General features: G+C 47.0%; 1 non-coding gene across 1 annotated transcript; it reads left to right on the forward strand.

The window, feature by feature from the left end:
* The first annotated feature begins 11,316 nt into the window (after positions 1-11,316).
* Positions 11,317-11,388, forward strand: TRNAG-UCC (transfer RNA glycine (anticodon UCC)). Its single transcript has one exon. It is a non-coding gene; the product is annotated as a tRNA-Gly (tRNA).
* Positions 11,389-27,120: the final 15,732 nt, after the last annotated feature.

The raw sequence follows: 27,120 nt of genomic DNA on the forward strand, positions 1-27,120 counted from the left end.
AAAAGTTGTTCTTTTAAACTCCAAAATTGACTCCCATGAATTTACCCTAATTTCTCAATTAAAAAAATAATTGCATTTAAAAACTCTTGTTTTATATAAACATAAATGTGGACCAAGCTCTCATAGATTACCTGGAAACCTGCTTCTAATGTGTACTTAGAAGCTTCGCATCATTTATAATGTACCCTTTGGGAAAAATGCAAGTGTTTTAGCTGCATTGAGCAACAAAAATAATGCTATGCCACAATTCTGTATTACATTAACAGGAAGTAGCAGCCTTACCTCACCCCACATTGCTAGTTATTATCTAAACAATGCGTTGGATACTTCAATTGATAGACAGTAGATGGCGCTGTCGTATAAGTCTATAGCCGCATATGATGAATCATTCTTTCCACTTGTGGAGTGGAAAATAAAATATTACGTTTCCCTTCAGCGGAAGATAATACAGAACGAATCATGAACTGTTAAATGAAAATATGGTGCTGGAAGTCAAAATGACTAGCAGAGGACGACTTCGAACCTTGGACCACAGAGTTACAGGCCTACTAATTTTCCACTGGGATCTCTACTGTTTCACACGGAAAAGAGTCCTTAATCCTTTTTATTTAGTGAAATTCTACAGCCCTGTCATTATTGATAAAATATGTGATTCAGCAGAAATATTTCTGCGGTAATGCACACATTATGCGATGCATTTATGTGAGACCAGAGAACCTATTTTTACCAAGAAGGGTTCAAACCAAACATTATGGATCTCTGTACATAAACACAGTGCGTGGTACTTCATGAGATGTATATATGTATTTTGCATTTTGGCCTTTTCCTTTCTGCAGATTTCTTAGAATGTCCCTCAGATTTATTTTCGCATATTATACTGGTGCGTTGAGTTAGTTCACGTGACTGACCACAAACACTCAAGCGACTAAACAATGACTGACCACAAACACGTATACAACGCTCTTCACCCTTAAGACTGGAGGAGTGAGACCATCTGGAGAGGACCCTTTGGGTGCAATAACATTTTCATTTGAGGCTCTGTTTCTCCCTGTCTTTTTACATTGCATGCCTCGCTCTGCATTACTCTCCTTCCTGACACATTCTGCTCAGCCCCCTCCAGGATCTTCGCATATACAGAGCAGATGGTTTTAACTTGTCACCTCTGAACATTTAAGACAAAAAATCAAGCGTTGGGATCAAGACCCAGAGGTACTCAGATACCCAGGGGGGTGGAAGTGAACAATTGTATATTGTATATTCAAAGGCACTTTTAACATGCTTATGATCTAAACCTACTTAAGCATTTAAGTGAACCAACATATCTGTTATCATATGTTGTTATGTTACCTTCTGTTGCTTTGTGTTGTGTGTGCTGTGTATGTGTGGTGTGGTGTTACAATATTATAACACACATCTGTCACCTAACAGATCTAGAATATCAAGGTACGTTCAGCGCATGGGGCATCGTCCTGCAAAAATTAGAACCGCCCGGACATACTAATCTTTTAATACCGCAACAAAAGAAGGGCAGATCAATTTTAAAAGGGGCCGTGGAAGTAGAAACCTCCCCAAGTAATCGGGAACATTTGACAATATTAGAACATTGGAATGCTGGGGGCTCCATTGAAAACAATGGAGTGCTGCAGGCTTTTACTGGCCGGTAAAAGCCCGCAGCGCCAACATTCCAATGTTTGCTTTGTTCACAGCAACAGCTGTGAACAAAGCCTCATGGAGCCAGAGGGGATATTAATCCCCTCTGGGTCCGTGAACATTTTTTTTTTTTTTAATGGAACATTCTGCCCTGTGTGGCAGAATGTTCTAATAGCCTTAGAACCCGCCGTAGCGGGCTCTACCGGCTATTAAAGTCCCTCTCCCTTGTTAAATGCCCGAGCCGAGCGGGCCTTTAATAGCCGGTAGAGCCCGCTACGGCGGGTTCTAAGGCTATAGTAAAGCATCATAGCATGCTTCATAACGGCACGCACCAACAGTTCTTCATCGGTATGCCCTCGACAGTCAAACAGGCTGGAAGGCAAATTTTAAACGACAACAATCATAACTGGTCCTGATGAAAACTCAGAAAAAATCTGTAAGGAAATGCCTCCTTGGCATGGTTACCCCCTGACTTTTTGCCTTTGCTGATGCCAAGTTATGATTTGAAAGTGTGCTGAGGCCTGCTAACCAGGCCCCAGCACCACTGTTCTTTCCCTAACCTGTACCTTTGTTTCCACAATTGGCACACCCTGGCATCCAGGTAAGTCCCTTGTAACTGGTACCCCTGGTACCCAGGGCCCTGATGCCAGGGAAGGTCTCTAAGGGCTGCAGCATGTCTTATGCCACCCTGGAGGCCCCTCACTCAGCACAGACACACTGCTTGCCAGCTTGTGTGTGCTGGTGGGGAGAAAATGACTCAGGGTGCCATGCCAACCTCACACTACCTATGGCATAGGTAAGTCACCCCTCTGGCAAGCCTTACAGCCCTAAGGCAGGGTGCACTATACCATAGGTGAGGGCATAGGTGCATGAGCACTATGCCCCTACAGTGTCTAAGCAAAACCTTGGACATTGTAAGTGCAGGGTAGCCATAAGAGTATATGGTCTGGGAGTCTGTCATACACGAACACCCCAGCACCATAATGGCTACACTGGAAACTGGGAAGTTTGGTATCAAACTTCTCAGCATAATAAATGCACACTGATGCCAGTGTACATTTTATTGTGAAATACACCCCAGAGGGCATCTTAGAGATGCCCCCTGAAAACATACCCGACTTCCAGTGTGGGCTGTCTAGTTTTACCAGCCTGCCACACACCAGACATGTTGCTGGCCACACGGGGAGAGTGCCCTTGTCACTCTGTGGCTAGTAACAAAGCCTGTACTGGGTGGAGGTGCTTCTCACCTCCCCCTGCAGGAACTGTAACACCTGGCGGTGAGCCTCAAAGGCTCACCCCCTTTGTTACAGCACCCCAGGGCACTCCAGCTAGTGGAGTTGCCAGCCCCCTCCGGCCACGGCCCCACTTTTGGCAGCAAGGCCGGAGGAGATAATGAGAACAACAAGGAGGAGTCACTGGCCAGTCAGGGCAGCCCCTAAGGTGTCCTGAGCTGAGGTGACTCTGACTTTTAGAAATCCTCCATCTTGCAGATGGAGGATTCCCCCAATAGGATTAGGGATGTGCCCCCCTCCCCTCAGGGAGGAGGCACAAAGAGGGTGTAGCCACCCTCAGGGCTAGTAGCCATTGGCTACTAACCCCCCAGACCTAAACACACCCCTAAATTGAGTATTTAGGGGCTCCCAGAACCTAGCAAGATAGATTCCTGCAACCTGAAGACGAAGAAGGACTGCTGGCCTGAAAGCCCTGCAGAGAAGACGGAGACACCAACTGCTTTGGCCCCAGCCCTACCGGCCTGTCTCCCCACTTCAAGAAAAACTGCAACAGCGACGCGTTCCACAGGGTCCAGCGACCTCTGGACCCTCAGAGGACTACCCTGCATCTAAAAGGACCAAGAACTCCCTAGGACGGCGGCTCTGCTCCAAAGAAGAAACATCTTTGCAATAAAGACAACACTTTTCTCGCCGGAAGCATGAGACTTTGCAGTCTGCACCCGAGACCCCCGGCTCGACCTGCGGAGAAACAACACTACAGGGAGGACTCCCCGGCGACTACGACCCTGTGAGTAGCCAGAGTTGACCCCCCTCAGCCCCCCCAGCGACGCCTGCAGAGGGAATCCAGAGGCTCCCCCTGACCGCAACTGCCTGCCTCTAAGAACCCGACGCCTGGTAAAGACACTGCACCCGCAGCCCCCAGGACCTGAAGGATCCGACCTCCAGTGCAGAAGCGTTCCCCAGGTGGCCCTCTCCCTTGCCCAGGTGGCGGCTACCCCGAGGAGCCCCCCCCTTGCCTGCCTGCATCGCTGAAGAGACCCCTTGGTCTCCCATTGAACTCCATTACAAACCGACGCCTGTTTGCACTCTGCACCCGGCCGCCCCCGTGCCGCTGAGGGTGCACTTTCTGTGCTGACTTGTGTCCCCCCCAGTGCCCTACAAAACCCCCCTGGACTGCCCTCCGAAGTCGCGGGTACTTACCTGCTGGCAGACTGGAACCGGGGGGTTCCCCTTCTCCATTGAAGCCTATGCGTTTTGGGCACCACTTTGACCTCTGCACCTGACCGGCCCTGAGCTGCTGGTGTAGTAACTTTGGGGTTGCTCTGAACCCCCAACGGTGGGCTACCTTGGACCCAACTTTGAACCCTGCAGGTGGTTTACTAACCTGCAAAACTAACAAATACTTACCTCCCCCAGGAACTGTTGAAAATTGCAGTGTCTAGTTTAAAAAAAGCTTATTGCCATTTTTGTGAAAACTGTACATGCTATTTTGCTGATTCAAAGTTCTTAAGTTACCTAAGTGAAATACCTTTCATTTAAAGTATTACTTGTAAATCTTGAACCTGTGGTTCTTAAAATAAACTAAGAAAATATATTTTTCTATACAAAAACCTGTTGGCCTGGAATTGTCTTTGAGTGTGTGTTCCTCTTATATTGCCTGTGTGTGCACAACAAATGCTTAACACTACCCTCTGATAAGCCTACTTCTCGACCACACTACCACAAAATAGAGCATTAGAATTATCTCTTTTGCCACTATCTTACCTCTAAGGGGAACCCTTGGACACTGTGCATGCTATTTCTTACTTTGAAATAGTACATACAGAGCCAACTCCCTACAATATCCCCATATGCTCCTGGAACACTTGTGGTCTAAAAAACCTGGTTACCAATAAGCTGGCACTGAGTTTCCTAAAGCAGTTTGAAATCTTCATGTTGCAGGAAACATGGTGCATGGAGCCAATACACATTTCTGGACATTCAGGGATAGACGTCTCTGCAAAACAACCTCAAAGTCACGGACACCCCAAGGGGGGCCTTACAACATACTGCTCCACGAAAATCAACTGGGTGATCAAACAGATCGACCTGGGCATTGACTGGCTGCTACCAACTATGTTGGAACACTGGGCTCCATTAGGCAACAACAGAACCCTACTACTGATCAATGTATATAATCATCCTAATAAAATGCAAAACAGAGAAAATATGGAAACGTTGATCAGCATTGTAAAAATGCTGCAGAAGCAAAATAAGGACGCAATCCTCATTCTGTCTGGCGATTTCAACCTTGATTTGAGAAAGTGCAGCACAAAACCTCTAAATGGAACATACATTAACTCAAAGCTTGAAACCCTGTGTTTGCGTTGCCTGATTCCTCTTCCTGAGGATGCTTCATCCGCACAAGTAACCTTCTTAAGTGGCACAAAAAAATCTAACATCGACTTTACATTTATCAATGAAACTGCACTGCCATTGGTTTTAGCATATAGGATCCAAGAACGCACTGAGAGCGATCACTTCCCACAACTCATTAAGATCCGGAATGAATGGAACCGGCTACCCTCTGCCAATATCATAATTTCAGCCCCAGTGACTTATGACACAAAACAATTTAAATGGAAGGGGCCAGGCCTCGGTATAGTAATGGAAGAAGTGTACCGCAGTGCTGGCACAATTAATGAGCTTAAAGAAACACTAAGAATGCAGGAACAAGAAAATCATCCTCTAGGAGAACGAGTGACCGATAGGACGCACTTGTGTGATTCCTTAATGAATACATTTTCCATCAAAAAAAGTCTCCCAATTTAGGTCATAGAAACAAAAAACAAAGTTAAGAGCGGCAGAGCAGAAAAGCCATGGTTTAACAAAACACTGCATAATCAGAAAAATCAAGTCTCTAGAGAATTAAAAGAAGTCCTAAAGGACACACGCTGGGGAAGGAAATCTGACAACACAAGGCTCTCTGAGCTAAGAGCCAAATACAAGAAAAATAGCTGGATGGCAAAACGGAGGTATCATGAGGATTTGTGGACCAAGCTGCTCATGTCCAACAAACAGAAAAATAATGAAAAGTTCTGGGAACTGATAAATGTACTAAATCAGGGGAAAAAATCGACATATGAACACCGGAATTGATGCGGCCACATGGGAAGCCCACATACAAACAATGTTCTCACGCCCAGTACACCATATGAAGGAGGAGGCCACTCAGGCAGCCAATGACCCAAGTAAGATAACTTTGGTTTCAGAGAGACAACGCAAACAGATTTACTTATAAACCAAAATGAACAAAAGTACACACTAAAGAGCATCGACATCGAAAAGGTGATAAGCCTTATAAAGAAATTAAAACTGGAAGGCTCAGCTGGCCGGAACGGAATGCCAAATGCCCTATTTAGAGGAGACCCTTCATTCTGGGCACAATATATGATGCTGCTTTTTGATGACCCCCAGGGCACCACGGGTCTACCAGACGCATGGAAAGGCAGTATCATCCATCCAATATATAAAGCAGGCAACCCCGCTAGCCCTTCAAACTACAGGCTAATAGCATTGATAGATGTGGAAATAAAACTCTACTCAGCATGTTTACTGCAACTACTAGCAGAATGGATTCATGACAGACATCTAATTCCACAATGCCAGACACGTTTCAGAACTGGTATGGGAGCCTCCACTAACCTGACAACCCTGGCTCTGTTGGGAAACAAAGCCAGGCTTAAGAAGAAAAGGCTATTCACATGTTTTATTGATCTAAAGGCAGGGTTTGATTTCGTACCAAGAACCCACCTATGGGACAAACTGAAAGGTTGGGGCTTACCCTGTAGCCTTCTCAATGCAATGATGGACTTGTACATAGGCACTTGGGCGCAAGTAAAAATCGAAGAAGGTGGCTACCTCACCAACAGAATATTGATGGCAAAAGGACTAAAACAAGAATGTATTAGCTCCTACGCTGTTCAACTTATATCTTGCCGACCTAGCTGAGGCTCTAGCATCGGTAAACAGCCATCCGCCAATATTGCCCAAGAAAGGAATAGCATGGCTACAGTATGCAGACGACAGTCATACTCAGCCAAACACAAGTCGGCCTACAGCATAGCATCAACGCATTTCATACATACATAACAATGCAAGGTCTGGAATTGAATTTGAGTAAAACTAAGGTTGGCCGCCTAGTAGACATAAAGTACAAATCTTCTTCATGGTTCATAAAGGGAACCCGGGTGGAGGCTGCCCCCACATACAAATATTTGGGATTCACCATGGACCGCCTCTTGACCTTCAAGCCACAGCTTGCTGTTGCTCAAGCTAAAGCCCTTTCATTGACCTATGGCTTCAAAATACTAAAACAAAAACTGAGCTGCCCGTCATATTCACACCTCCTTTCAGTCATGGCAGCACGACTAATGCCGACTGTCACTTATGGCGCCGAAATCATGCTGGGGAAGGAGGCAGTTTTTTTCAATCAAGTCCAGACAAAGGCCTACAAAATGGTTTTTCGGATACCCCGACCAGCATGTCCAGTCCAGGTCTGCCTAGAATTGGGTCTGAAAAACTACGAATTTCAGAGTAAATGTGCTTTCACCAAATTATGCTGGAGGATGCGTACAGCAGAGATTGGTACCTTAAATAACCTATGTTGGATGGAAATCGAGGAGCAACAGGGTCACAACAATAAAGGCACCTGTGGTCAGCATTTAAACAACTGTTTTAAAGTGCTAGGTCTGCCAGAAGCCTGGGAGCAGAACCTGGGCAAAAAGGAGATTTACCGGAAGGCAAATGCTGTCACTAAGATAAAATCTTTAAATTCTGACAAACAAAAATTGGGAAGAAGAAGACAGCACGCCAGGATTGTAACAACATCTTACAAAACCTTACGGGTACAGGAATATTTAGCAGCATCCTTCAACCAGTTGCTGGAACACTAGTTCATGCTCTTTCGATTTGGGTTGATGGAAACGAAAGATATGGTCCCTTCATGGAGACAACAAGATCCGACACATTCCTGTCGACTGTGTGGATACAGACAGGAGTCCTTAGAACACATTTTCTGTGTGTGCCCGGCGTTGCTAGGTTACAGGATATTGTATCTGAAAAATATTTTTAGGATATTGAACATGCAGGCCAGCCGTCATCAGTTGGCTCAGCGGACTCTCAATTCTCTTTTCTTGTCGGGGGACCAAATTTATGGTACAGGCCCAGAAAGAACTAGAGAATAAAGTCTAAGCCGAGTGCGCACGGGTTATCATTTTATGTTAGTAAAGCACCCAACAGGTTAGCTGCAGCCAGAAAACATTCTCAGGTATAACTTAGTGTTCGTCATTTTTAGTATTCCCTGAGCCCTACTCATCTACAATCACAGTTTTGCACGGGAGTAAGAAAGTCCTAAATTTAAGACCAAGAGTAAGGTTGGAATCAGTAGAGAACATTTTAGTCATGCACAAATTGATCATTATGATAAGTTTTAGTTTAAACAAGCATTTTATGTTTTTATGAGTCTCTATTTAATACAGTGAGTATGCTAAGTATTTCTACAAATATGTATGTTTGAATTGCAATGGTTTTAACTAACTGTGCCAATAAATTTAAACTTGAAACTATAACACACATCTGTCACCTTCTTGGCCTCTCATTCTTCTTGACAAAGAGCAGAGTGTTGCTGCAAGTTTTTTGGAAGCGACAAACACATTCAGTGTGCGCCCGGCTGAGGCTGTCGATCGTTTCACTGGTTCTTCTAATTGTGAGGTTGTGTGCTGGTGTTTAGGGATTGGACCGGTGTATTTCAGGTATTGAAATTGTGAACACTTTAGAATATGCGCCACCGGGTGAGTGAGTCCACCTCTGGATGCAGGGTTACCACATGGTGCTCTGTTAGTCAGTAGGACAGGGGGGGAGGTGTGTGGTGCAGTGTAGGTGCAGGTCCTCAGTCTGAGACTCTTCACAGGTTTGATGCCTTTGTGGACACCCACAATCCGGCTGATGTGCTTAAGACGAGTCCTGCTGTACTATGTGGGGCTTGTTTGTCTCAGGAAGTGTAAGCCACTGTGAGGAAGAGTAGATCACTGATTCATGGGAGGCAGGAGGGGGTTGTAGAAGGTCTAAACACAGTTGTGTGCCTCTGCAGCTGTGCATGTGTTTTCACTAGGTTTTAAGGGGCAGCGACCATTGGAGGGTGTTGTCAGTTACTACAGATATCAGTGCACCCACAGGGGTGGGCTGGTCAGGGCTTGCTTCGGGTGAGGTTGTGTCAATGAGCTGGGGTTGCTTCGCATGAGGTTGTGTTAGTGAGTTGGGGTTGCTTTGCATGAGGTTGTGTTAGTGAGTTGGGGTTGCTTCGCATGAGGTTGTGTTAGTGAGTTGGGGTTGCTTTGCGTGAAGTTGTGTTAGTGAGTTGGGCTTGCTTCTCGTGAGGTTGTGTCAGTGAGTTTGGCTTCCTTCAGGTGAGGTTGTGTCAGAGAGTTGAGCTTCGGGTGAGGTTGTGTCAGTGAGTTGGGCTTCAGTGAGGTTGTGTTAGTGAGTTGGGGTTGCTTCGCTTGAAGTTGTGTCAGTGAGTTGGGCTTGCTTCAGGTAAGGTTGTGTCAGTAAGTTGGGCTTCGGGTGAGGTGTGTTAGTGAGTTGGGGTTGCTTTGCGTGAGGTTGTGTCAGTGAGTTGGGCTTCGGGTGAGGTTGTGTCAGTGAGTTGGGCTTCAGGTGAGGTTTTGTCAGTGGGTTAACCTTGCTTCAGATGAGGTTGTGTCAGTGAGCTGGGCGCTGTGGGCGGGGGGGGTTCGGTTGGATACCATGGTGAATCATGGCATGCGGAGCTTGCAGGGTTCAGCAATTGTCGTTTGACTACCTTGCTTCGATGCATTGATGCGGCGTTTCGTTTTTGTTGCTGTGATTGGTCCCCTTATTGATTTCTTTTTAAGAATAACATTTACACGTTTCCAGACATGAAGAGAAACACTCTGTCTCTCCCGTTCCCCACTTTAATGTGTTTTCTCAGAAACTGACCCGTTCGTGATGGTGAAACCGGAAGGACTGAAGCTCAGCAGCGCCTTTCCCTGTAGTCCATCTCTCCTTCCTGCCCCAGGCTGCAGTAGTACCATTCGTGTGCTCTTGGGCATGTAAGGCCCGTGTGGTCTTTTGTAAACTAACGTCAGGAGCAGGGCCCCCACCAGTGGGATACGGCATCCGGACCCGTATCAGAATGTGTGAGGTTTTCCACCCCTAGAACATGCCACACTCTGTGGTACCAACCCTCCAGGGTGGCACCAGCATAGCTGCCAAGTTTCCCAGGTCCATTCTTTATGTGTTGCTCCAATCCGAGTTTTTTTTACTTTGAATTCTGGACTTGTAGTCCTGTTTTATAATGGAATAAATAAAACTAAAACTCCCAGAATTCAAACTAAAAACTTGGACTGGAGCAGCACATCACGCACTGACCCGGGAAAACCTGGAATGGATGCCCCGGTCAGCAGCCAGCTAGTAGGGTCTGACCGGCCAGTGATAAGAGCGCATTTATCACCCTCCGCAAGTTTCCCCGCGTGTTTATTCAGCATTCAGACAAGATATGGGGGGTCTCTGGGATGATGTTCCATCACCCCAGGAACCCCTGGCCAGACGGGGTGTATTAAAGGATGCCCCATAGAATGAGGTGCTTCTCCCCCCACAGCACCGGTCCCATCTTGTTCTTTCCAGCGCGTGAAGTCGATGTGCGGACCCCCGTGACCTCAGATGGATTCTTGCTACATTCTGCCTCCGAGAGGCCCGTGAGGTCCCTTTAATGCAGCGGTGAGTCGGGTGAACTATTCGGCTTCTGTAAACTGAAGGTTCAACCCTCTCCCGGCAGCTCTGAAAGCTTCTCTTCTGTGCCGGGCTTCTTTCTAGTGACAATGTAGAGATTCTTGAAATAAGGGTGAGGTTGGATGGCGGGTGGGGAAATGGGGAGGGGGCACCATCGCTTTCCTTAAAACAGATTGTCTGGAGCTGGATAACCCTTGATTGACACCACGGATCTCCCCCTGCAGGTTGGTTTACCGCCCCTCGACAGGTCGAATTCACTGTTGTAGGCCACAGGGCGTGCAGCAGGTAGAGTGGCACCGAGGCCCAGAGGTTTCTGGGGCTCATGTCCATTCTGACCCTGGCGCCCATAATACTAAGGCTAACCTACTGCTAGGACCGGAGGGAAGTCAGCATACGATTAAATTGCGGAGTTTGGGTGATGCTGCTGGTTTCTGTCTGAGTAGAATTGATGGCTTCAGTTATTGGTGCTCAGTCCCGCGGAGGGGCTGTTAAAACTGGACTATCTGGGGGCTCTTAGACGGGTGAGTGGAGTGAAAAGTCTGTGCGGGAATGCTCGCCTTAGCTGCAGAATAACTCTTCTGTGAAGATATCGGCGGGCTTGTGTTATTTCTCAGAGGGAAAGCAGCTCCTACAATAGTAGCAAGCGTTGGTGGTATAGTGGTGAGCATAGCTGCCTTCCAAGCAGTTGACCCGGGTTCGATTCCCGGCCAACGCAGTATATATTTTTGTGCAATAATATAATTTCATTATTACTGTGTGAGTTTCACTTTGATAGTAAATCATTTAGTCTGTCTCACGACTGACATTGACTCACAAGGATACAGAACTAAGGAAACCACGAGGAATGAATATCACGGAGAGGCCGGAGCGACTCGGACGCATTTCCACCCACAGGTTTATGTTCTGGATCTCCCCCTGCAGGGCTGCACCGGCAGCTGACACACCGGGTGAACGTATGTGCAGCCACTTCTGAACAGAATCGTGAATTACTCCAGTACTTCGAGATCTGGCTCCATAGCAAGAACTAGTACGTGTTTGCAGCTGCACATCCTGTACATGATGACGTGGGAACTGTAAGTCAGTGCCTCAGTTCTGTTTTGCTGTTCTGTAGGACAGTGAATCCCTCAGCCCTTTCAGCGCTAGTAGCATCTCCAGACCCTCAACCCACTGGGGATTTTCCGGGGTCTGCTGCGGCCATTCCTGCACTTTCTACTTGTTAAGAAATCATTCACAAAACGGGAGATTAACCCTTTCTGAAAGAGGCGCTGGTTTATTGCCCCGAATGTTAGACCAAGGTCGGTTCTTTGCAGTAGTCCGGACAGTTGGCTCAGCTGGTAAAAACTACAACTGTGTGAAACAGAAAAACATTGTTTCACAGAAATGTGTTATAATGCTGTGAGGTTTAGTGGATTTATTGTGCTTAAACGACTGTGAGATTAGCGAGGGGAGTAGTTTGCTGTCTCTCATTTGTAAAAAAAAAAAAATGTGAGAAATTAATTTCTCACTGATGAAATTCATGAAGTTCTGTGAGTATTGCATGGTGTGAAATTCGCAGATCTTGCTGGTGTAATAAAACTTCGCTCAGGCTTGGTGAGAAAATGCTGTTAACAAAAATATACATTTAATTGTTCGACTTACCTTGAAAGCTTATGTCAGGTGACCCTCAATGACTAAAGACTTTAGGGGTGACAGTGCAAACCTTGTGGCTGGTATCACCGGTGCCATTGAAACATAACAGTGCTGCAAAGTTACTGATAGCTAAAACCCTGTCCTTTCAGTCTTCGTTGTCAGAGGGCAGCAAAGCTGAACGGATTAATCTTCTTATTTAAGGTGAAATTGCTTTAGAAACTCAGAGAATCTGACACATGAATAACACAAAAGACCGGTTGTCAAATCAGAGCTCTGGCCGCTTTCTTTAGTAGAGGTGGTTGGATTATTAAATATGAAACTTCTATAGTTCACTACATTTCTACCGAATGCGAGGACAATCTGACTGTCTCAGGAAGTTGCCCCTCAGTTGTATAAGGGGATACCTTCCATCAAACTTTTTGACAGGTGCCCGCCCCGTGATCACGTAGGCAATGACGTGGGTACCCTGCCCCGTGATGACGTAAGTAATGACGTAGGTGAGTCACGTGGGTTGTGACATGATGTGATGCTGTGTTAGTCACGTGCCCTGATGCTGTCCCTTGTGTGTAGGTCTATGGACTGTGTGAAATGGCGGCTGTGCAGGTGTGCGGCATGCTTCATGGCCTAAGAGGACAAGTGTGGACATGTCAGACATTCAGGACCGAGTGGCTGCCTGGGGGGCCACTTCGCAGGGCAGAGCATTGGGGTTGTAATGACAAACCTCCACCCTACCAACTAATCCAAAAAGAGGGGCTGGGCAAATGCTGCAAAGGTCATGACATATGGTTACTGTTACGTGTAACCCCTCAACGTATCAGAGCCGTCAAGGTGAGCATGTGACCGCTATGTTGTAGAGGCGTACGCCCTTTTTGAACCATTGAATACATATAAGGAGCCGGCCAGAGCAGCACGCCAAACCGAGAACCATTTCTGAAATAGGTTGTCAAGGCATTATGAAGAGATACAGTCCGCTCACCAGAAAAGCCGCCTCCTCAGGTGCCCAGAACACTATCAATAGATATTATCGGTCCCTAACACCTCCGGTGTGGATGAGAATGCACAGCTGGCTGCCCCTACAGAGGGGGGTTCCAACGTTACCGATTTTCAAAAGGAAGTTTGCGAGCGGCTTGAAAAGCTCAGCCTCTAGGATTTGCCGCAACTGAAATCCCCTATTAAGGTTGAAGGCGACGGCCGCGAAGCCTCGAAAGACTAATTAAATGATTCAATCAACTTCATCGACAGTGAAGATGATGAAAACTGTATTGCACCACCGAATTCACAAGTCTATGAAGATATGGGCTTTCAGGAGGACCCTGATCCAGAGGCAGTCGTCGCACAGCCGGCAGGTGTAAACTCTGAAGCCGCTTATACACCAATGGACCTACGCGACTCGCAAGATTTCAGAGCAGCCGCTGAGTGTAGCAAAAATGCTGAGCAGTAAGCTTATCAGAGGGTCGTGTTAAGCATTTGTTGTACACACACCGGCAATTAATGAGGAACACACACTCAAAGACTTACTCCAGGCCAATAGGTTTTTATATTGGAAAAATATATTTTCTTAGTTTATTTTAAGAACCACAGGTTCAAGATTTACATTAAACACTTTAAATGCAAGGTACTTCACTTAGATACTTTAGGAACTTTGAATGAAAACAATATCATGTACAGCCTTTGTAAAAATTGCAATAAGCTATTTTCAAAGTAGACACAGTGCAAAAATCAACATTTCCTGGGGGAGGTAAGTAAACGTTAGATTAGGAGGTAAGTAAAACACTTACAAGTCTCAGTCCTGGGGCATAGGCAGCTCACCGATGGGGGTTCAAGGCAACCCCAAAGTTACCACACCAGCAGCTCAGGGCTAAAAGCTCATTTATGGTCGGCCTTTGGTGCGAATCATATGGCAAAAGGTGGTTTGTTAAGATGAGAGCACTCATATCGTGCTAGGCAAAATATACAGGGGAGGCACTCATTTTTGTGTCAGGTGTATGTAGAGATGAGACAGCGACTTTTATGCACTAATGAGCCACGCAATTGTGTTACATCTTGGGGTTCAGTCCAAGCCATATTGAGCAGACGAGAGCGGTCATGGTGGCGGGCGCCTGGCTGTCGGGCAGGGTGTAAGGCTCAATAGTGTACAGTGAGACTCTGTAGGGCTTTGTAGGAAAGTACCATCTTGCCTGGCATGTTACCCCCATTTTTCACTGTATATATGTTGTTTTAGTTGTATGTGTCACTGGGACCCTGGTAACCCAGGGCCCCAGTGCTCATAAGTGTGCCTGAATGTGTTTCCTGTGTAGTGACTAACTGTCTCACTGAGGCTCTGCTAATCAGAACCTCAGTGGTTATGCTCTCTCATTTCTTTCCAAATTGTCACTGACAGGCTAGTGACCATTTTTACCAATTTACATTGGCTTACTGGAACACCCTTATAATTCCCTAGTATATGGTACTGAAGTACCCAGGGTATTGGGGTTCCAGGAGATCCCTATGGGCTGCAGCATTTCTTTTGCCACCCATAGGGAGCTCTGACAATTCTTACACAGGCCTGCCACTGCAGCCTGAGTGAAATAACGTCCACGTAATTTCACAGCCATTTTACACTGCACTTAAGTAACTTATAAGTCACCTATATGTCTAACCTTTACCTGGTAAAGGTTAGGTGCAAAGTTACTTAGTGTGAGGGCACCCTGGCACTAGCCAAGGTGCCCCCACATTGTTCAGAGCCAATTCACTGAACTTTGTGAGTGCGGGGACACCATTACACGCGTGCACTACATATAGGTCACTACCTATATGTAGCTTCACCATGGTAACTCCGAATATGGCCATGTAACATGTCTATGATCATGGAATTGCCCCCTCTATGCCATCCTGGCATTGTTGGTACAATTCCATGATCCCAGTGGTCTGTAGCACAGACCCTGGTACTGCCAGACTGCCCTTCCTGGGGTTTCTCTGCAGCTGCTGCTGCTGCCAACCCCTCAGACAGGCAGCTGCCCTCCTGGGGTCCAGCCAGGCCTGGCCCAGGATGGCAGAACAAAGAACTTCCTCTGAGAGAGGGTGTGACACCCTCTCCCTTTGGAAAATGGTGTGAAGGCAGGGGAGGAGTAGCCTCCCCCAGCCTCTGGAAATGCTTTGTTGGGCACAGATGTGCCCAATTCTGCATAAGCCAGTCTACACCGGTTCAGGGACCCCTTAGCCCCTGCTCTGGCGCGAAACTGGACAAAGGAAAGGGGAGTGACCACTCCCCTGACCTGCACCTCCCCTGGGAGGTGTCCAGAGCTCCTCCAGTGTGCTCCAGACCTCTGCCATCTTGGAAACAGAGGTGCTGCTGGCACACTGGACTGCTCTGAGTGGCCAGTGCCACCAGGTGACGTCAGAGACTCCTGCTGATAGGCTCCTTCAGGTGTTAGTAGCCTTTCCTCTCTCCTAGGTAGCCAAACCCTCTTTTCTGGCTATTTAGGGTCTCTGTCTCTGGGGAAACTTTAGATAACGAATGCATGAGCTCAGCCGAGTTCCTCTGCATCTCTCTCTTCACCTTCTGATAAGGAAACGACCGCTGACTGCGCTGGAAGCCTGCAAACCTGCAACATAGTAGCAAAGACGACTACTGCAACTCTGTAACGCTGATCCTGCCGCCTTCTCGACTGTTTTCCTGCTTGTGCATGCTGTGGGGGTAGCCTGCCTCCTCTCTGCACCAGAAGCTCCGAAGAAATCTCCCGTGGGTCGACGGAATCTTCCCCCTGCAACCGCAGGCACCAAAAAGCTGCATTACCGGTCCCTTGGGTCTCCTCTCAGCACGACGAGCGAGGTCCCTTGAATCCAGCGACGCTGTCCAAGTGACCCCCACAGTCCAGTGACGCTTCAGCCCAAGTTTGGTGCCTCACCTCACCTCGCTGGGCTGCATTGCTGGGAACCGGGACTTTGCAGCTACTCCGGCCCCTATGCACTTTCGGCGGAAATCCTTTGTGCACAGCCAAGCCTGGGTCCACGGCACTCTAACCTGCATTGCACGACTTTCTAAGTTGGTCTCCGGCGACGTGGGACTCCTTTGTGCAACTTCGGTGAGCACCGTTTCACGCATCCTTGTAGTGCCTGTTTCTGGCACTTCTCTGGGTGCTACCTGCTTCAGTGAGGGCTCTTTGTCTTGCTCGACGTCCCCTCTCTCTGCAGGTCCAATTTGCGACCTCCTGGTCCCTCCTGGGCCCCAGCAGCGTCCAAAAACGCCAAACGCACGATTTGCGTGTAGCAAGGCTTGTTGGCGTCCTTCCGGCGGGAAAACACTTCTGCACGACTCTACAAGGCAAGACGGGTTCCGTCCAGCAAAGGGGAAGTCTCTAGCCCTTTTCGTTCCTGCAGAAACCTCAGCTTCTTCTGTCCAGTCGAAGCTTCTTTGCACCCGCAGCTGGCATTTCCTGGGCATCGGCCCATCTCCGACTTGCTTGTGACTTTTGGACTTGGTCCCCTTGTTCCACAGGTACCCTAGATTGGAAATCCACAGTTGTTGCATTGCTGGTTTGTGTCTTTCCTGCATTATTCCTCTAACACGACTCTTTTGTCCTTAGGGGAACTTTAGTGCACTTTGCACTCACTTTTCAGGGTCTTGGGGAGGGTTATTTTTCTAACTCTCACTATTTTCTAATAGTCCCAGCGACCCTCTACAAGGTCACATAGGTTTGGGGTCCATTCGTGGTTCGCATTCCACTTTTGGAGTATATGGTTTGTGTTGCCCCTATCCCTATGTTTCCCCATTGCATCCTATTGTAACTATACATTGTTTGCACTGTTTTCTAAGACTATACTGCATATTTTTGCTATTGTGTATATATATCTTGTGTATATTTCCTATCCTCTCACTGAGGGTACACTCTAAGATACTTTGGCATATTGTCATAAAAATAAAGTACCTTTATTTTTAGTATAACTGTGTATTGTGTTTTCTTATGATATTGTGCATATGACACTAAGTGGTACTGTAGTAGCTTCACACGTCTCCTAGTTCAGCCTAAGCTGCTCTGCTAAGCTACCATTATCTATCAGCCTAAGCTGCTAGACACCCTATACACTAATAAGGGATAACTGGGCCTGGTGCAAGGTGCAAGTACCCCTTGGTACTCACTACAAGCCAGTCCAGCCTCCTACATTGGTTGTGCAGTGGTGGGATAAGTGCTTGAGACTACTTACCACTCTTGTCATTGTACTTTTCATAAGAGAAAAATATACAAAACAAGGTCAGTGTATATACACATAGCCAAAAAGTTTTGCATTTCCTCTTTTCACTCTTTTCTAAGTGCTGAAAAGTACTTCTAAACTTTCAAAAAGTTCTTAAAAGTTTTAAAAGTTTTTTTCTGTCTTTCCAAAAAGTTCTGAAAACTTTTTACTCTTTTTCTATCACTTTAACTCTCTCTAAAAAATGTCTGGCACAGGAAAAAATGTTGAACTGTCCAAACTTGCATATGATCACCTTAGCTGGAAAGGAGCAAGGAGTCTCTGCATAGAGAGAGGTTTGAGTGTAGGGAAGAATCCTTCCTTAGAACTGTTAATTAATATGCTTAGAGTACAGGATAAGGCCATAAGTGCCCAATCTGTAGAAAAAGTAGCTAATGGTTCTCAATCTGATCCAGGGACTCCCCCAGGAAAAGGTTCAGGAAAGAAACTTCTCAGCCTGCCCATTACTAGACAGTCTAGCATAGTTGGTACAGAGGTTGAATCACACCATACTAATGGTGTGCTCTCACATTATACTGGTAGCCAAGCTGTTAGGGTGCCCTCTGTAAGGGACAGGTCTCCTTCTGTTCATTCCCATCATACCTCTGTATCTAGAAATGTCCCTCCCACCCACCCTGATGACAGATTGTTAGAAAGGGAGCTCAATAGATTGAGAGTGGAACAAACCAGACTGAAGCTCAAGAAGCAACAGCTGGATTTGGATAGACAGTCTTTAGAAGTAGAGAGGGAAAGACAGAAGTTGGGTTTAGAAACCCATGGTGGCAGCAGCAGTATTCCCCATAGTCATCCTGCAAAAGAGCATGATTCCAGGAATCTGCACAACATAGTTCCCCCTTATAAGGAGGGGGATGACATTAACAAGTGGTTTGCTGCACTTGAGAGGGCCTGTGCTGTACAGGATGTCCCTCAAAAGCAGTGGGCTTCTATCCTATGGCTATCATTTAGTGGAAAAGGTAGGGATAGGCTCCTTACAGTGAAAGAAAATGATGCCAATAATTTCCAAGTTCTTAAGAATGCACTCCTGGATGGTTATGGCTTAACCACTGAACAGTACAGGATAAAGTTCAGAGAGACCAAAAAGGAGTCTTCACAAGACTGGGTTGATTTCATTGACCAGGCAGTGAAGGCCTTGGAGGGGTGGTTACATGGCAGTAAAGTTACTGATTATGACAGCCTGTATAACTTAATCCTGAGAGAGCATATTCTTAATAATTGTGTGTCTGATTTGTTGCACCAGTACTTGGTGGACTCTGATCTGACCTCTCCCCAAGAATTGGGAAAGAAGGCAGACAAATGGGTCAGAACAAGAGTGAACAGAAAAGTTCATACAGGGGGTGACAAAGATGGCAACAAAAAGAAGGATGGTAAGTCTTCTGACAAGGGTGGGGACAAATCTAAAAATGAATCTTCATCAGGCCCACAAAAACACTCTGGTGGGGGTGGTGGGTCCAAATCCTCCTTTAATCAGAACAAGGAAAAGAAACCATGGTGCTATTTATGTAAAATAAAAGGCCATTGGACAACAGATCCCAGTTGTCCAAAGAAAGGCACCACAGCTCCTACCACTACAACCCCTACTGCTACACCTAGTGTCCCTACTAATAGCAGTGGTGGTGGGAGCAAACCTACTAATAGCCAATCCAAGGGAGTAGCTGGGCTCACTTTTGGTAATTTAGTTGGGGTTGGTCTGATTAGGGAGACCACAGAGGCTACTTTAGTCTCTGAAGGGGCTATTGATTTAGCCACTTTGGTTGCTTGCCCCCATAACTTGGAGAAGTACAAGCAACTAACCCTAATAAATGGTGTTGAGGTCCAGGCCTACAGGGACACAGGTGCCAGTGTCACAATGGTGATTGGGAAACTGGTGCACCCTGAACAACACATACTTGGACACCAGTACCAAGTAACCGATGCTCACAACATAACACAAAGCCACCCCATGGCTGTTGTAAATCTCAACTGGGGGGGGGGGTAACTGGTCCAAAGAAAGTTGTGGTAGCTTCAGATTTACCTGTAGACTGTCTATTAGGGAATGATTTGGAGACATCAGCTTGGTCAGATGTGGAGTTGGAGGCCCATGCAGCAATGCTGGGCATCCCAGGGCATATTTTTGCTTTGACAAGGGCTCAGGCCAAAAAGCAAAAAGGACAGGGAAGCTTGGATCCTGGAACAATGGACCAAGTGCTCCCTAAAGCTAGGGCTAGTAGAAGCAAACCACTTCCTACTATCCCTCCCTCTACAGTGGATTCAACTTCTGAGGAAGAAGAATTCCCTCCCTGTGCAGAACCTACACCAGAGGAGCTGGAAGTAGACACTGCTGAGCTTTTGGGTGAAGGGGGGCCTGCCAGGGAGGAGCTGAGTGTGGCACAGCAAACCTGTCCCACATTAGAGGGTCTCAGACAGCAAGCTGTCAAACAAGCTAATGGGGATGTCAGTGACTCTCACAGAGTTTACTGGGAGGACAACCTCTTGTACACTGAGCATAGAGATCCTAAACCTGGAGCTGCCAGGAGATTAGTGATTCCTCAGGAGTACAGAAAGTTCCTCCTAACACTGGCACATGACATTCCCTTAGCTGGGCACCTGGGTCAAATGAAAACTTGGGACAGATTGGTACCATTGTTTCATTGGCCTAGGATGTCTGAGGACACAAAGGAATTTTGCAAGTCCTGTGAAACCTGTCAAGCCAGTGGCAAGACAGGTGGCACCCCAAAGGCACCCCTTATCCCACTGCCTGTGGTTGGGGTTCCCTTTGAAAGGGTAGGGGTTGACATAGTTGGCCCCCTTGACCCTCCTACTGCTTCAGGCAATAGGTTTATCTTGGTGGTAGTGGACCATGCCACAAGATATCCTGAAGCAATTCCTTTAAGGACCACTACAGCTCCTGCAGTGGCAAAGGCCCTCCTGGGAATATTTTCCAGGGTGGGCTTCCCAAAGGAAGTAGTATCAGACAGAGGAAGCAATTTCATGTCTGCATACTTAAAGGCCATGTGGAAGGAGTGTGGTGTAACTTACAAGTTCACAACACCCTATCATCCACAAACAAATGGACTGGTGGAGAGATTTAATAAAACTCTCAAAGGCATGATTATGGGACTCCCTGAAAAACTCCGCAGGAGATGGGATATCCTTCTACCATGCCTCCTTTTTGCCTACAGGGAGGTACCCCAGAAAGGAGTGGGCTTCAGCCCCTTTGAACTTCTTTTTGGACACCCTGTTAGGGGTCCACTCACACTTGTAAAGGAGGGTTGGGAACAACCTTTAAAAGCTCCTAAGCAGGATATTGTGGATTATGTACTTGGTCTCAGATCAAGGATGGCTGAGTACATGAAAAAGGCCAGTAAAAACCTTCAGGCCAGCCAAGAGCTCCAGAAGCAATGGCATGATCAGAAGGCTGTTTTGGTTCAGTACCAACCAGGGCAGAAAGTGTGGGTCTTGGAGCCTGTGGCCCCAAGAGCACTCCAAGATAAATGGAGTGGACCCTACACAATTGTTGAAAAGAAGGGTGAAGTCACCTACTTGGTTGACTTAGGCACTGCCAGGAGTCCCCTTAGGGTGCTCCATGTCAACCGCCTGAAACCCTACTATGACAGGGCTGATCTCACCCTGCTCATGGCAACAGATGAGGGACAGGAAGAAGACAGTGATCCTCTACCTGATCTCTTCTCTTCCACAGAACAAGATGCTCTTGTGGAAGGTGTAGTTTTGGCGGATTGTCTTACTGCTGAGCAGAAAGATAATTGCATAAATCTCCTAGGACAATTTTCAAAACTCTTCTCCATTGTGCCAGGCACCACTTCTTGGTGTGAGCACACTATAGATACTGGAGACAGTTTACCTGTCAAAAGTAAGATCTATAGGCAGCCTGACCATGTCAGGGACTGCATAAAGCAAGAAGTTCAGAAAATGTTGGAACTAGGAGTGGTTGAGCACTCTGACAGTCCATGGGCTTCTCCTGTGGTACTGGTACCAAAACCCAATTCTAAAGATGGAAAGAAGGAAATGAGGTTTTGTGTAGACTATAGAGGTCTCAACTTGGTAACCAAAACTGATGCTCACCCTATACCCAGGGCAGATGAGCTCATAGATACACTGGCATCTGCCAAGTATCTAAGCACTTTTGATTTGACTGCAGGGTATTGGCAGATCAAATTGTCAGAAGATGCTAAACCTAAGACTGCATTTTCTACCATTGGAGGACATTACCAGTTTACTGTAATGCCTTTTGGTTTGAAAAATGCACCTGCCACTTTTCAGAGGTTGGTGAACACAGTCCTGCAAGGGCTGGAAGCTTTCAGTGCAGCATATTTGGATGATATAGCTGTCTTTAGCTCCAGCTGGGATGATCACCTGGTCCACCTTTGGAAAGTTTTGGAGGCTCTGCAAAAGGCAGGCCTCACTATCAAGGCTTCAAAGTGCCAGATAGGGCAGGGTAAGGTGGTTTATCTGGGACACCTTGTTGGTGGGGAACAGATTGCACCACTTCAGGGGAAAATCCAAACTATTATTGATTGGGTTCCCCCCTACCACTCAGACTCAGGTGAGAGCCTTCCTAGGCCTCACTGGGTATTACAGGAGGTTCATTAAGAACTATGGCTCCATTGCAGCCCCTCTTAATGACCTCACATCCAAGAAAATGCCTAAAAAGGTATTATGGACAGCAAACTGTCAGAAAGCTTTTGAGGAGCTGAAGCAGGCCATGTGCTCTGCACCTGTCCTGAAAAGCCCTTGTTACTCTAAAAAATTCTATGTCCAAACTGATGCATCTGAATTAGGAGTAGGGGCAGTCCTATCACAACTTAATTCTGAGGGCCAGGATCAACCTGTTGCTTTTATTAGTAGAAGGTTGACCCCTAGAGAAAAGTGTTGGTCTGCCATTGAGAGGGAGGCCTTTGCTGTGGTCTGGGCTCTGAAGAAGTTGAGGCCATACCTGTTTGGCACTCACTTCATTTATCAGACAGACCACAAACCTCTACTTTGGCTAAAACAAATGAAAGGTGAAAATCCTAAATTGTTGAGGTGGTCCATATCCCTACAGGGAATGGACTATACAGTGGAACATAGACCTGGGAGTAGCCACTCCAATGCAGATGGACTCTCCAGATATTTCCACTTAGACAATGAAGACTCATCAGGTAATGGCTAGTCTTATTGTCCTTCGTTTGGGGGGGGGGGGTTGTGTAGGAAAGTACCATCTTACCTGGCATGTTACCCCCATTTTTCACTGTATATATGTTGTTTTAGTTGTATGTGTCACTGGGACCCTGGTAAGCCAGGGCCCCAGTGCTCATAAGTGTGCCTGAATGTGGTACCTGTGTAGTGACTAACTGTCTCACTGAGGCTCTGCTAATCAGAACCTCAGTGGTTATGCTCTCTCATTTCTTTCCAAATTGTCACTGACAGGCTAGTGACCATTTTTACCAATTTACATTGGCTTACTGGAACACCCTTATAATTCCCTAGTATATGGTACTGAAGTACCCAGGGTATTGGGGTTCCAGGAGATCCCTATGGGCTGCAGCATTTCTTTTGCCACCCATAGGGAGCTCTGACAATTCTTACACAGGCCTGCCACTGCAGCCTGAGTGAAATAACGTCCACGTAATTTCACAGCCATTTTACACTGCACTTAAGTAACTTATAAGTCACCTATATGTCTAACCTTTACCTGGTAAAGGTTAGGTGCAAAGTTACTTAGTGTGAGGGCACCCTGGCACTAGCCAAGGTGCCCCCACATTGTTCAGAGCCAATTCACTGAACTTTGTGAGTGCGGGGACACCATTACACGCGTGCACTACATATAGGTCACTACCTATATGTAGCTTCACCATGGTAACTCCGAATATGGCCATGTAACATGTCTATGATCATGGAATTGCCCCCTCTATGCCATCCTGGCATTGTTGGTACAATTCCATGATCCCAGTGGTCTGTAGCACAGACCCTGGTACTGCCAGACTGCCCTTCCTGGGGTTTCTCTGCAGCTGCTGCTGCTGCCAACCCCTCAGACAGGCAGCTGCCCTCCTGGGGTCCAGCCAGGCCTGGCCCAGGATGGCAGAACAAAGAACTTCCTCTGAGAGAGGGTGTGACACCCTCTCCCTTTGGAAAATGGTGTGAAGGCAGGGGAGGAGTAGCCTCCCCCAGCCTCTGGAAATGCTTTGTTGGGCACAGATGTGCCCAATTCTGCATAAGCCAGTCTACACCGGTTCAGGGACCCCTTAGCCCCTGCTCTGGCGCGAAACTGGACAAAGGAAAGGGGAGTGACCACTCACCTGACCTGCACCTCCCCTGGGAGGTGTCCAGAGCTCCTCCAGTGTGCTCCAGACCTCTGCCATCTTGGAAACAGAGGTGCTGCTGGCACACTGGACTGCTCTGAGTGGCCAGTGCCACCAGGTGATGTCAGAGACTCCTGCTGATAGGCTCCTTCAGGTGTTAGTAGCCTTTCCTCTCTCCTAGGTAGCCAAACCCTCTTTTCTGGCTATTTAGGGTCTCTGTCTCTGGGGAAACTTTAGATAACGAATGCATGAGCTCAGCCGAGTTCCTCTGCATCTCTCTCTTCACCTTCTGATAAGGAAACGACCGCTGACTGCGCTGGAAGCCTGCAAACCTGCAACATAGTAGCAAAGACGACTACTGCAACTCTGTAACGCTGATCCTGCCGCCTTCTCGACTGTTTTCCTGCTTGTGCATGCTGTGGGGGTAGCCTGCCTCCTCTCTGCACCAGAAGCTCCGAGGAAATCTCCCGTGGGTCGACGGAATCTTCCCCCTGCAACCGCAGGCACCAAAAAGCTGCATTACCGGTCCCTTGGGTCTCCTCTCAGCACGACGAGCGAGGTCCCTCGAATCCAGCGACGCTGTCCAAGTGACCCCCACAGTCCAGTGACTCTTCAGCCCAAGTTTGGTGGAGGTAAGTCCTTGCCTCACCTCGCTGGGCTGCATTGCTGGGAACCGGGACTTTGCAGCTACTCCGGCCCCTGTGCACTTCCGGCGGAAATCCTTTGTGCACAGCCAAGCCTGGGTCCACGGCACTCTAACCTGCATTGCACGACTTTCTAAGTTGGTCTCCGGCGACGTGGGACTCCTTTGTGCAACTTCGGTGAGCACTGTTTCACGCATCCTCGTAGTGCCTGTTTCTGGCACTTCTCCGGGTGCTACCTGCTTCAGTGAGGGCTCTTTGTCTTGCTCGACGTCCCCTGTCTCTGCAGGTCCAATTTGCGACCTCCTGGTCCCTCCTGGGCCCCAGCAGCGTCCAAAAACGCCAAACGCACGATTTGCGTGTAGCAAGGCTTGTTGGCGTCCTTCCGGCGGGAAAACACTTCTGCACGACTCTACAAGGCAAGACGGGTTCCGTCCACCAAAGGGGAAGTCTCTAGCCCTTTTCGTTCCTGCAGAAACCTCAGCTTCTTCTGTCCAGTCGAAGCTTCTTTGCACCCGCAGCTGGCATTTCCTGGGCATCTGCCCATCTCCGACTTGCTTGTGACTTTTGGACTTGGTCCCCTTGTTCCACAGGTACCCTAGATTGGAAATCCACAGTTGTTGCATTGCTGGTTTGTGTCTTTCCTGCATTATTCCTCTAACACGACTCTTTTGTCCTTAGGGGAACTTTAGTGCACTTTGCACTCACTTTTCAGGGTCTTGGGGAGGGTTATTTTTCTAACTCTCACTATTTTCTAATAGTCCCAGCGACCCTCTACAAGGTCACATAGCTTTGGGGTCCATTCGTGGTTCGCATTCCACTTTTGGAGTATATGGTTTGTGTTGCCCCTATCCCTATGTTTCCCCATTGCATCCTATTGTAACTATACATTGTTTGCACTGTTTTCTAAGACTATACTGCATATTTTTGCTATTGTGTATATATATCTTGTGTATATTTCCTATCCTCTCACTGAGGGTACACTCTAAGATACTTTGGCATATTGTCATAAAAATAAAGTACCTTTATTTTTAGTATAACTGTGTATTGTGTTTTCTTATGATATTGTGCATATGACACTAAGTGGTACTGTAGTAGCTTCACACGTCTCCTAGTTCAGCCTAAGCTGCTCTGCTAAGCTACCATTATCTATCAGCCTAAGCTGCTAGACACCCTATACACTAATAAGGGATAACTGGGCCTGGTGCAAGGTGCAAGTACCCCTTGGTACTCACTACAAGCCAGTCCAGCCTCCTACAGGCTTCAGTTTTTGCTTCTACACGATCTGAAGGCTTATCCTCATGCTTTGGGCCTCAGTGGGGAATCTCAGCTCTGAAGAACTGAAGGGTTTATGGCATCAGGGAGACGGCACACCAGGACCAGGCTTAGCTGCCACATTCTTCTGCGTCAGGCCACCCCCCCTTTTTTTGCCATTTTTGTGCCATTTTTTGGTCGAGCGTAAGCCATCGGCCTCGTGTCCACTTTTAGAATACTTCTTATGGCTTAAAGCAATTTCATTTGTTGGTTGCAGTGTCCTTTAAAAATCGCTAGTGGTCAGTTCTGCCTTTTTCTCACTCCTTGTACTGTTTCAGAGCAGTGACCAACTACTGTACTGATCCACTTTGGTTTCTTTATCTGTTGCTGGGACTGACTATTTTTGTTATTTCTTTGGTACTCCCTTTTCACTGTGGGCGTTTTAGGCTGGTAGCGACCTGCGTTTTGTTGCAGCATTTCATTCCTCCCACCTCCTCCCATTTCGCTGACATTTGTTTTGGCTTTATTCCAGTGCTGTCCTCGTTTACCTCCGGGTCCTAAAATACGCTTATTTTAAAAAAGAAACACACCATTGTTTAGCTCACTGTTCACGAAAGCCACAATATGCCCTTTCTGGTACAATGTAGCTAAACCTAGAAGCAATAATGTGAATCTTGCTTAGCCTCACATGCATCTTGAGTCTCTTTCTCAAGGACCCCTCCCTGCCAGCTCTCACGACATAGCACATAGGGCATTTCTTACCTCCTTTATTGGGGGAAAAAAAATCTTCTCAGGCTGCTCTGCTATTGTTAACTTCATTCGAGCTTTGTTGAAATGGAAGGCAATTAGGCTTTCAAGATGTTTCATTCTGTTAAAACAAAAAGAAAATACTTTTCCAGCCTGATTTCCCAATTTCTGTTCAGACGTTTAGGCAAGGAAAGTCCAGTTATGAATTTACAATGCCAATAGCTCAAACTCAAGAAAATGCAAGACCTATAGAATTGCAAATGCTTGTTCTGATTAATAGTTTGCAGTTGGTGGTTCATGGTGTTTCGTGGTGGTTCACAGTGGGGGTTTGAAAGAGCACAAAATGTGCAATAGCTCCAAAATTCCACTAAATCCAACAAGTGGAATACAGTCGTGAAAAGTGGCAAGTTCAATCTGCCAGTGATTTTTTTTCTATAGATTTCTGTTTCACATTTTTCTCCCACTAGTCATAGTCATCTAACTTATTTTTATTAATTGTGATATCATCTATCAAAATCTAGGTCATGTGCACTCCTTCCTTGCCTGACTTAAACATTAGTACAAACCTTTGCAATGGATATCTTGGCCAGTGGTGCAGTGAGGGTACATGGTGCCCTCATGCAAGCAAGGGAAATGCATCCATGTCCTCTGGTTAAGTAGCAAAAAGCCTAA

This window comes from Pleurodeles waltl, chromosome 12 (assembly GCF_031143425.1).
Source record: "Pleurodeles waltl isolate 20211129_DDA chromosome 12, aPleWal1.hap1.20221129, whole genome shotgun sequence".
NCBI classification, from domain to species: domain Eukaryota; kingdom Metazoa; phylum Chordata; class Amphibia; order Caudata; family Salamandridae; genus Pleurodeles; species Pleurodeles waltl.